The sequence below is a fragment of the Lactuca virosa genome, chromosome 7 (assembly GCF_052849685.1).
Source record: "Lactuca virosa cultivar CGN04683 chromosome 7, Lactuca_virosa_CGN04683_v6, whole genome shotgun sequence".
Classification (NCBI taxonomy): domain Eukaryota; kingdom Viridiplantae; phylum Streptophyta; class Magnoliopsida; order Asterales; family Asteraceae; genus Lactuca; species Lactuca virosa.
The window spans coordinates 80,145,913-80,158,651 of record NC_136432.1 but is presented as its reverse complement, the minus strand read 5'-3'; positions in this window follow the sequence as shown (position 1 = coordinate 80,158,651).

The following is a 12,739-nucleotide window of genomic DNA, read 5'->3' as shown; positions in this document are numbered from 1 at the left end:
TTCTGGATTAATTTCACTACGTGATTTGAGATAGTATTTTAATTGATGTTGATGATTTTTTCATTTTACTTGCAGCTCTCTTTGAAAGCAGTACACCAATTTCTCTTGCTTTCTCTCTATACACAAAACTGTTTTTATTTCTTATTTCCAATTCATGTTCTTAGCTTAATTGACTTTTGTTCATATGGTAATAGTATTTTTTCTTCAAATTAAAAAGTAAATTATAATATTTTCAAAATTGCTAACAATTGTTTATATCTGTTTGTTTAAGAGGTTATAACTTCAACAGAGTTTCATCCTTCACATTGTAATATGTTGGCATATAGCAGCTCAAAAGGGAAGGCTTCTTGATTTGAGGCAATCATGTTTATGTGACAATCATAGCAAATTGTAAGTAAATACAAATTTTGAATTTTCTACTAATCTACTTTCCTTCATTTATATTTCTTATTATTCATTTACTGTTACAGATTTGAACAACATGAACCTCAAGGTTCAGGATCTTCTTTCACATACATTATTTCCTCAATTTCTGATATAAAGTTTGCAATGGGGATTAGGTGTATACCGAGTTGCAACTACATGACACATAAGGTACTTTTTTATAAAAATATTTCATTTGTATATATTCTTCCATAACTATTTTGTTTTTAATTATGTGTGGTTAGCTCTGGGATATAAATATGGGTCTTGGCCCAAGTTTCCAAGTGCATGAACATTTGAGACCCAAGGTAATTAATTATAAACCTTTTAACAACTTTACAAATTTCATATCATCAAATAAGGTCAACTCTTTCTTTATATTTTCTTCAATTATGTGATTTATATGAAAACGATTTGATATTTGACAAGTTTGAGTGTTGTCTCAGTGGAGATAGACAATGGGTGGTAACTGGTACTTATTGTTTGCTACATGTTTCAATTTCAGTTTCTTGACGTGATACCCTTTTTTTCTACTATATTCCCTCAAAAATCGGTTATTTTATAATTTTTCTAATATTTTTATGTTCTACTAACCTATAATTCGTAATCCAACAATTTGTTTCATGTTTTTGGTCATTCTAATTTCATTTTTAGTTGTCATATTGTTTTCTAATAGATGGGCTACCAAAGGTGGAAGGATCTGGGGCAAGTACTGTTTTCAAGAAGAATGCAGAAGTTTATTCTTTTTGGGTTGTAAGGATCTGGGACAAGTATTGTTTTCAAGAAGATATCATTATCAATCAACGTAATTTGTATGTGTGCAGTGTGTATTAATCTTGCTGATAATTTAACATAATGGAACCTCTTTAATTTTCTAAAAAAGCAATCTTCCACTTTAATATGTTATGTTCCATTGTTCAAATCATATAGTTATATATCCATCCCATTGTTCTTATTTTTTTTTTCGGTTGGTTTTGTTTGTTTACAGTTAAGGGGTCAGGTTCAGATTTGGAATTGGATTCCGATTCCAATTCCGATGACCATGATCCTCATACAGAATCTATAGCTATAGATGAAGCAAATGCGAGAGTGTAAGAAGAGGGAGAAAATGAAGTATAGGTTAACATCAAATAATAACCTGGAAAGTTTTGATTGCCAAATGCCAACACGGGAAGTTCTCATTTCTGGTTAAATGACATCTTATGTTGCAATTGTAGTGTTTGGTACATGATAGAATCAGAGGAAGGAATAGAATGATTCATTCCATTGGAATGAAAAAGAAATTGTTTGTTTTCCTTTAATATTGTTATATTTTTAGCAGTTAAATGTATTATTGTTGCTACTGCATACTAACAAACACAATGACCAACCACACACTACCTATCACTATACAACATACGTAATCGATAAACAAAAGAGTAAAACCCTGGTCTTAACCGAACCCCGCGGAGCGGGGTTTCACACTTAGTGTATATATATATATATATATATATATATATATATATATATATATATATATATATATATATATATACACTTCATCGAAGCAAAAGTTCTAAATATACGAGACTAGAATAATACATGTAATATTCTATTAGAATATTCTAAAGTTTTCAAAAAAAATTATAAATTACATTCTTCAAGTAGAATATATGACTATTATTCTAATAGAATACTCTGTTAGAATATTGAAAAATTTTTCCTAGTTACTTGAAAATTTTTTATTTTTTGTAGGATGTAAAAAATGACGAAATATTAGAGGATATTTTTTTTTTGCATTTTAGATTTTTTTTGTTGAAACCCAAAATAAACGGCTAGAATCGTATACCCATATTTTATAAAATATGATGGTCTCATGTGAACACACACACACACACACACACACACACATATATATATATATATATATATATATATATATATATATATATATATATATATATATATATATATATATATATATATATACTTTAATAAGAATTTAGCTTCAAATGCTGAATTTTAAGAGCATCCTTTAAAGTAGCATTTATAACAACTTTATGCATTCAAGAAAAAATCAGATCTTATCCCGTCTAAGATATATGAAAAACACAAATGCATCGTTAAAATCGGAAGACTCATTCTAATCGATTGCCAGACCCTCAACATATTGAACGAGTATTCATGATGCCAACAGAATCGGTCAACACCTGTTACAATTTATATAACATCTTCACCCAATTCAAGTTACCACCTCCACCAAATTCCAGCACCATGACCACCACCATCCTCTGCTCTCCTCCGCATACGTCTCCATCATCGAATCCCCACAACAAGGCTAAGAAATAAACACATCAGGGTTGCTCTTATTTGACTCATTCAAATTGTCATCCCCCTTTTCCTCAATCAAATTTACGACCGCACCATCGCTCGTCTCTATTTTATCATCATCTGTCATTGTTTTTTTGCCTTTCAACTAACTGTCACCACCATTCATCACCCTCTCCAAAAGCAACCCTAAGAGAAATAGAGAAACAACAAGATTTAAAGGTTTGATTTCCTACCATCGCCTTTTATTATCTGCTTTTATGGGTTCCTATACCACTACAAACCCTACGCATCGCCGCCTTCTCCGCCACCATCTCATGTTAAAAGGGCAAAGCGGTTGAACTAAAGATGAATTAGTTCTGTGTTTTTCGTGTTGAAATTTTGATATAAGGTTTTGATTTACAGGTTTATTCCAGATGTCAGTTTGCTGCTTAAACCCTTCTTTTGTAGAATGAAATTGAAGATTTTTTATAAACAATTTTTTATCAGATTGGATTTTTTTTTACAGATTTGAAGCTTCGGTTTCTAAAGCTATTGAAAAAATAGAGTAGTTGAGGTGAGCTCTACTGGTATTTGATTCATTTTTATATCGTTGAAAGTATCTTGATGATTATGTCTAGATGTTCACTTTCTTTCCACTATTGAAGTTTCATATATAGTTATATGCCAATATCATAACTCATAAGTATCTAGAACAGTTGGTCATGTTAGACATATATTATTGTATTTGCAAAAATAGGAAATTGGGATTTTCGTTCGTTTGTTTGTTATGCATATGACATTCGTTTCATTTACCTGTTTAGGGCTAAATGAAAGAAATAGCATTGTATTGCAGATCTGCTGAAACGTCTCATCTGGCTCCTGGTTCAGAAAAGATTGCAAAACATTTTGAACATTTTTTGCTTAATCTTGCTTAACTATCGATCAAAGGAAGGTATGCACTTGATATTTTTAGCCTGCAACCAAGGTCAAAACTGTAAAAAGCATAGTAGATGAATGAGGGGGAGTTCTAGAGTACCTTTTTGTAGAAGGGATGCACACACAAATGAAAAGGAAGTTCCCTTGTGCAAATTTGGAGAAAAGAGGAAGAATGGAAGATTTGGATTTTCCTTTTCTTTTTGGTTCTCGAATTACTAGGCAACAAAATAGGTAGACTAAACATAACTGGTTCTTTTCTTTTTGTTTTGTTTCAGACATCACGACTTGGTTCCTTGTGTATGTTATGTTGCACTTAAACTTTGATATGTATCTTCTATCATTACTTTGAAAGGTTTACTGTTAAAATACGATGCATGATTGTTTTTCAGATGTTAAATAATGACTTCATTTTATAACAACAGATTTCTCTGATTGGTGCAATGTGGAAAGGTTGGAGAAGGAGATAGATTGGATGGAACTTCAAGGAGTTACTGTATCTCAATCATGTATTTGGCAAGGTTGCAGAAATCGCTCGACGGTAGCTCGGCGATGGACTGGGGTCAAGGGATTAATCGGCTAGACGGGGATTAATCGGGGACCATTAATTATTAAAAAAATTATTAAAAAATTAATAAATATAACAATAATCCTAATCCTAAGAATATTAGTAAACAAATTAACAAGTTAATAAATATAACATTAATCCTAAGAATTAAAAAAAATTATCACACGATTATATAAACACCATACAAAATTCAAATTAAACATAAATCAAAATTAAACAAAAAAACAAATTAATAAAAATACATTGCTAATTCTTGTATTTAAGCCTTACAAAGATCAAAGAAATTGATAAATGAAAATATGATACAAAAGTTTCACATAAGCATTTACTCAAACACTTGGCATACACATATACACGTCTCAACAACACCAATCACCTTCCCCTTGAAATCAATAGACAAAACTCCAAAGACCACTCAAATCCTTTTGGACCATAATATCATCATCCAAGAACACGACTTTACTAAGAACAGGGCTATAACTCTCGATCGAATTCTCCTCCCAAAGACAGCAGGTTGCAGGTCCCAGGTCGTTTCCGATGATCCACGTCGTTTCTGAACTCTGATGGGTAGAATTTCTTTGAACTCCGATGATACATGAAGCGATGGGTGAGGCTCCGTCGATTTCGAGCAGCTCTCAATTCCGACTATTTTGAGTTTGAGCAGGTCTCAATTCCGATGCTTGTTCTTCAGCCCTGTGTTTGATCCCGGATTAAAGAAAAAAAAACAATCCAATATCTTAATAAAAGCATATGAAATCGTTAGAGTAGGCTTTTCCGATCAAACCGAGAATCCCAAACATCCTATGAACATACGAATAAGAAAATAGAAGAAGAAGAAGAAAAAATGAATTGTTGATTTTGAGTTTGAGGGGCTCTCAACTCCATTAAACTGTGTTTTTTCAATTGAGTATCCCACATCGTTGTTGGGATAAAAAACCAAGGGCATACATTCCTATAAAAAAGGTAGAAGGCCTCACTGAAATTCAGATCCAACTATGCTTTGGGGCAGCGGTCTCTTTTGAGCCCAATTTTGGGTCCGATTTTGGATCTGATTTAGTCCGATTTGGACCGGTTTTGACCGATATTGACCAAGGCCGATTATTTTACCCTCTAACCCATATTCGTAGGCGGTTGGAGGCCGCCAAGCGCCTAGGCGTCGATTAATCGGCCGCCTAGACCGATTTTTACAACCATGGTATTTGGTAAGAAACCATTTGATAGAAGTATTTAATGGTAAAATAAAGACTTTTTATTTTGTGTATTACAATAACCATTTTTTAATCAACATGATTATTTTTAATCTTACTGGCTGATACTCATTAGTCTTTATTGATTTGGCCCTTTTTCACAGTATTGGTGTAGGGCTCTCTTTTTCTGCCTCCAACCATTCCCTTCTTTTCCTTTAGTTTTGTCTTCTACCACAAACATCATGTTGGCCTTTGAAGATGAGGATTCAATGTTCTTTGTGTTTTGGGTTTCATTCACAAGGATGTAATCCCGACATCCACCCTCTATGTGTTTCTTTGTAGTTACTTACCAAATTACACAAATTCTTATCTTATGTTGTCCGTCAGATTGTTTGTATTTTCAAATTTTGTAATCATTTTATGATTTGTAAAAATTGGTGTTCTATCAGGTTCTAATGGCCGTTTTTATAGGATATATTTACATTTTTTTCTATTAACTCAGGACATTATACTTTGACTGGAGTGCAAGAATGTTTTGAGTGGTGCAAGAAATGGTCGATAAAAGTGTGCTACAAGGTAAGGGTATTTTTTCCATCAAGTATAATGTTGAAATAAGAAAAAAAGTTGAAAGTACCAAATTTTTTTAAAATTTGAAAGTACAATTTTGTATTTAAATAAAATGAAATAAGAGTATGATGCTATGCGTAAATGTTGTGTGTTATATGTGTGGCTGTGTGATGTTTGTGTGTGTTGTGTATTTTCATGGTATGTGTGTTTCATGTGTGTGCATGCATGTTGTGTGTGTCTGTGTAGTGGATTATTTTGCATTGAAACTTGCTAAAACAAACAAAGGACTATAAGGTTGTGATATAATACTACATATACATTTCTCTTATTCCATCTAACCCATTTAATTTTATTTTAATAAAAGTAGGATGCTATTTTATTTTATTGTTTCCTGTTGATTGATTCTATTTCAATAACTTTTTGTGAAACTATTTTTGATTCTGTTATAACATTAAAGTTTTTTTTTTGGATTAATGTTTTCTAAAATGAAAAGCTTTTAAGTTACAAGAATTGTAACCCAATAACTTCTAAATGACAGGTTGAGAAGAAATTAATAGCTAAAAGTTGACTAGAAGATGAAAAGGTTTGGCATTAACATGGGTTTAATTTTCATATAATTTATTACTTATAGCCTTTGTGCACCTCATTGTGTTCGATCCTAAATACCAGTATTAGGAACTTTAGTATTCTAAATATTTGTTTGTTATGTAGGATTACAGTTATCTCAAATCCCTTGAGTGCTTTAGTTGACTAATAGCTGCTATTGAGTCAAGGTACCACGATTTCATTGGAAGTGATGTAGGATTGGATTACAAATGATGTCATTCAAATAAATTTCAAAAAATCATCAACAACTTTGGCTCACTAACTCCCATCCTACATGCTTTAAATTTTGTATTATTGTAAATTTTATTAAGCTCAGTAAAATTATCTATATTTTAATCTAAGAATGTTTTGGGATCGTATATATGATTCTGTTATTTAATCTTTAGTTATTTGTCCAAGTTAAAAACAACATTTAATGTTGGATCGTTTATATTTTGTTCTGTTAAATGGGCATATGCAAAAAAAATAATAATAAAACTCATTTCAAAGTTTCTAAACGTTTTAACCATTAATATTGGTTTGGTATAATATAGTGTTTATTATCTAATATATTATACTGCTACGCTTCATATTATATTCTATAAAAAATATACTAATTACATAAAAAACTAAATGGCATTTAAATGTTAGATCGGATATTTTTTAAATATACGAAATAATTGTAAGTAAATAAATAAAAGGAAAAAGTATACTTATACCGTAACAATGATAAGAAACAGTTATATAAAAAAAATTAAAAAGACAATGATATTTATAGAATGTGTAGTGATCCGTACACAACAATTTTTGGCCATACACAACAATTCGTATTTTATAAAGTTGTACAGTACAAACATATAAACCACTACGTTTTTTAATAAATGAATTTTTAAATATAAAAGTATTCAATTTGTCACAATATTCATTCATAAAACGTATCAAGTACCACTTATTATATTATACTTTTTCATTTGTTGGTATATGTTGATATCTGCATCAAACAAACAAAGAGCAGTTTAATGATTTGTTCATATTCGGTCAAGTAAAAAAAGAAACATATTTCATATATATAATTTTTATCTATATACATTTCATTAACTATTCAAATATATTCTACATTAAGGGGTAAAGAGAAAACAAAAACCCTACATCATCCAGAGTAATTGATATTTACTGATAAAACTATTACAAAATCTTGACCCATCAGATGTATTGTGTAATGATACCTGATTGATACGTAAAAGTTTTCAACACAATGTTATTAATGCTGAAATAGTTATTGGTCAACATGCTGGAAATAATGTATTTTGCCAAAGATTTATCTATGTGTGTCTGAAGATGGCATGATCTCATTCAATCTAAAGAGACAATTTCTAATTCGATTATATTTTGCGATAACAATCAATAAAGCTCATGGACAAACAATTTGACATATATGTATTTATTTTCCAAAATCGGTTTTCTCGCATGACCAATTTTATTGAGATTGTCAAAAAGGATATCATGTGCCGATACAAAAGTATTAGTAAAGTTGACGAACAATTTAAAGGCAGTAAAGTCTATACATCAAATGTGATGTATAAACAAGTGTTGGACGATTAATAATATACAATCAACATGTGTTCGTAAAAGATTTTGAGAATCTTAACTCTTCATTTTTTATTCTTATTGATTTCGTATTTCCTAACATGAATCTTATTGATATTTATTTAGATTAGCGAAATATTTATGCAAAAGAACTAATCGAATCTAGGAACTAATTTCTGAAAGAAATTATTTGTACCCGTCGCTAGGCGCGGGTAAACGGCTAGTATATATATATATATATATATATATATATATATATATATATATATATATATATTTGAAAACGTAGTGTTTTTTTAATTTTGTTTTATTATATATATATATATATATATATATATATATATATATATATATTTGAAAACGTAGTGTTTTTTTAATTTTGTTTTATTATATATATATATATATATATATATATATATATATATATATATATATATATATATAGAGAGAGAGAGAGAGAGAGAGAGAGAGAGAGAGCTAGGTTCAAATGTGGATTGACATCTATTGTGTGGACGTGTGGATAATGCTATTCTGTGAGAATTACAAAGAAAATATGTTGTTTGATAATATGAATACGTTAAATCTTATATAATTATTTTAATTGTTAAGCATTTTCACTAATTAAATCGTCTGTAAGGTTATTATACACTTTTTTTAATTATTCTCATTCTGTCAGAATGTTATCAGGATATTTATTGAGTCGTATTCTGTAAGAATTAAAATAAATAAATAACGATGAATGAGAACAAAAATAAATTAGAATTGGTGAGAATCCATTAAAATAACAATAGTTCTGTGAGATTGAACGTATTCACATTACTAAACAATATATTCTCTTAGTAATTTTCATAAAATAGCATTATCCACACGTCCACACAATAGTTGTCCATCCACATTATAACCTAGCCCTATATATATATATATATATATATATATATATATATATATATATATATATATATATATATATATATATATATATAACAAAATTTACATCTACATTGTTTAGACTTTTATCACCATGCTTAAAACTTCAATATACATCATGTGATTGGACAAAAGATGAAGTTGATTGTTAATAGGGTGTGAAAAAATAATGAATACTACTATATGTACCATTCACTCACATAAATCGTTATATCATGGGGATACACAAACACTATTACACTCATATGGAGTTACACTAAGCATTTTGGGGGGAGAGGGTACGTATAGAAATTCCCAAAATAATAACTACAATACCACAATTTTGGAAAATGTGCAAAAAAAAAAATAACGATGACAATACATTTTGGGAAAAAAAAAACCCAAAACCTAAAGAAATCGAAAATGCAAAATAATTATTATATTATTTTTAATCATCAATAGAAAATGTGAATATAGAATAATTATATTTATTTATAACATATTTAATCAATTGAAAATATTCACATGACAATATACTTTTAGGTATTTCATTCGGCTTGATTTTTCAAATTTTATATGCAAGAAACCAAATTAAACCAAAAAATCTGGTTTCGTAAACCAACATCCAAATGTTTTTTTCTTCCTAAACAATTCAAGCTTTCAATTTTATTTTTATTTTTTGTTTTTTGCTTTTTTTTTTCATTTTTTATTTAATTTCAGTATGTTGTTTGCACATCCATATTAACTATCAACTTTATCATTCATTTGATCACATGATATATATATATATATATATATATATATATATATATATATATATATATATATATATATATATATATATATATATATATATATATATATATATATATATATATATATATACTAGCAGCGTACCCGCGCGATGCAGCGACACTGATTTATTTCATTCCGGTAATTAGTTTCCGAATGAAAGTTAGTGTAATTTCGGTTGTCGTCAAATCGTTTCTTTTCGATTTGTTTCATTCCGGTAATTTGTTCCTTTCAGCCTTTTGGATGAATGTTTTGTGCCGGATAAATTCCTTTGAACCTTTTGGAGGAATGTTTTGTGTCAGATAGTTTTCTTTCGGCAAATAGTTTCTAGCTAGATGCATAGCAACATGGTGTGCAAAAAGCGAAAATGAAACAAAAAAAATATTGCAAATACGATCACTTTCGAAAATCCAACAATCTGATATAGTTAGGGGTGTGGAACGCGGAGACGACGACGATTTGTTGTATCTTTAAAATTCTTTTGAGGAGGTTTATGTATTGCTAGGACGTTGCTTCATTTCGTTTTAGTGCGCAACAAATTGTTATGTTTCAGCGAAAAGTTTTGCTTTCTGCGTACTATTTTTGGTTTAAAAATAAATACATGTTGCTATTTTGGGTGTATGATTTAGAAGAGATGGTGGAAAAAAATAAAAATCCCTATTTACTTTATGTTATAAACATAATCATGCTCATATTTCAAATTTAAATTTTAAAATACGTTTTCATTTAGGGTTAACATGAAAAATATGCTATTGCTTTGAGTTTAAAATCAAAATTTTTAGGTTATAATATAAAAATATATGTTTAGATTTTGCTAGTGTTGCAGAAATCGGCCTTGACGGCCAATTAATCGGCGATTAATCGTTTGGCAGCCTCGAACCGATTACGATTAGGATGCTTGGCGGAAATTCGTCAAAATCGGTCAAACTTGGGCTTGGCGGTTCTCGACGGTCATAGGCGGGAAATATTTAAAAAATTCGAATTTTTTTTTTTCAAATATTACACCAAAATTTTAAAATTTTAAATTTTTAAGCTTTCAAATTTTTAAATATTATACTAAAATTTTTAAAAATTAAAATTTTCAAATACTTAATTTTTGAGGAAATATTAATTTTTTAAATATTTTTATCAATAATTTAGGGTCCCCACTTAATTGCCGATTAATCCCCGTTGAGTCTGATTAATCGTTTATCGTCAGTCGACCGCTGAGCTACCGCTGAACGATATTTACAACCTTTTGCATGTGTTTGAATTCAATATAAAAATATTAGTTCAAATATTAAATTTGATAATATGTTTTTATTATATAATTTTTAGTTATTTTTATGAAAACTTTATTTTTAAATTCTTGTCCATAACTTTAACTTTATAGTGTATGTATACATAAAATAATTTTTTTTTTGGGTTGTAAAGTTCTATATTTAATTATAAACATACAACATTAATGGTTAAATACTAATTTTCATGTCATTTTTATTATTGATTTTAATATTATTTTATATAAATAAAGCTAAATTATATTATTTATATATTCAAAATTTCTACAAATGTAACGTGTTATGCAATAATAACATTTATATATAAAATAGTAAAACAAATTAATTTCAAATAAAAGATTCAAATAAGAAGATGAAGGCTACTCGTATTTTTAAAAGAATATATATTTTTAAAATTAACTAAATTCATACAAATAGAGAAAAGTAAAATAACAATAAAACTATTCACGTATGATAACATAAAATATATTTAAAAATAACATAAAAAATGAAGGTTGTACCCTTTTAAAGCTTAACACGTCTAAATTTTATATTAAATTACCGTGAAGATGATTTTGTGTTCTATATTTATCTTCAAACCATCAAATTTTTTTATGTCCATATTTTTGTCTATCGTTTCTAATAATAAGCAACCATATAAAGACAAAGTGGAAATAAATAATTAAAGTGATAAAAGATAAAAAAAAAGTTATATTTGAAATAAGGATAAAGACTTCAACTTTAAAATTCATGAATCTATTAAAAAAAATCATGATTTACTCATCAACAAAATTTAAATATCAAATAACCAGAAAAATGTCAATGTCAAGAAAACACAACCCATAAAATTTAATCAATATACAAACTAAAAAAATAACAATATAATGTAACAGATAAATGTGTTCGTTTGTTATTTTTATGAATATTCAAGAAAACTTACAACTAATATGATAAATTCTATTTAAAAATCCTCTCATCTTCTATATGTCCCTTTTATATTCTGTCTACGCCTCCTAGAACATTCTCAGTGCAAACAACTAAAAAAATTCCAAACTAAAACTACCATACTATAATTTACAAACCCTTTTAGACACATAAACATTCAAATCTACGTACAATAGTTTACAGCTCAGATATATAAATATACAGATCTATCCAGATATGACTCAGATCTAGTAACAAAGACGAAGTAGGATGGTTATAGTAGCAGATCGGTGGTCATAACAACCACCGTGTTGACAGCGGTGGTGACTGGTGTTGTTGTGAGCGATGGGGAATGGTTTAATGTTGGTGTAAACGACATTGAGATCTAGCTTTCCTTGTAGAGAAGCATACGGAGGAATGGAGACAAATGTGGTTGTGGTTGTTACTTGACCATGATGAAGTTACAGATTGTTTGTTGGCAGAAAACCAATAGGGCGGCGGTCGTGGAGTGTTGTTTCCGGTGAATGGAGGGGATGGCGGAGGTGCTGTTCAATGGTCAGTGAAACAATGTTGGTCGATGACATAGAGCTGATCTTAGGGTTAGAGAGGAAGAACACGAATTGGGTTTCTAGACACAAAAAGATGAGTAAAAACTAAGAATGTTGATGGGTAGTGGTGATGCGATGTTGGCTGTGGTGGAAGAGCTAAGGATGGATGTTGTA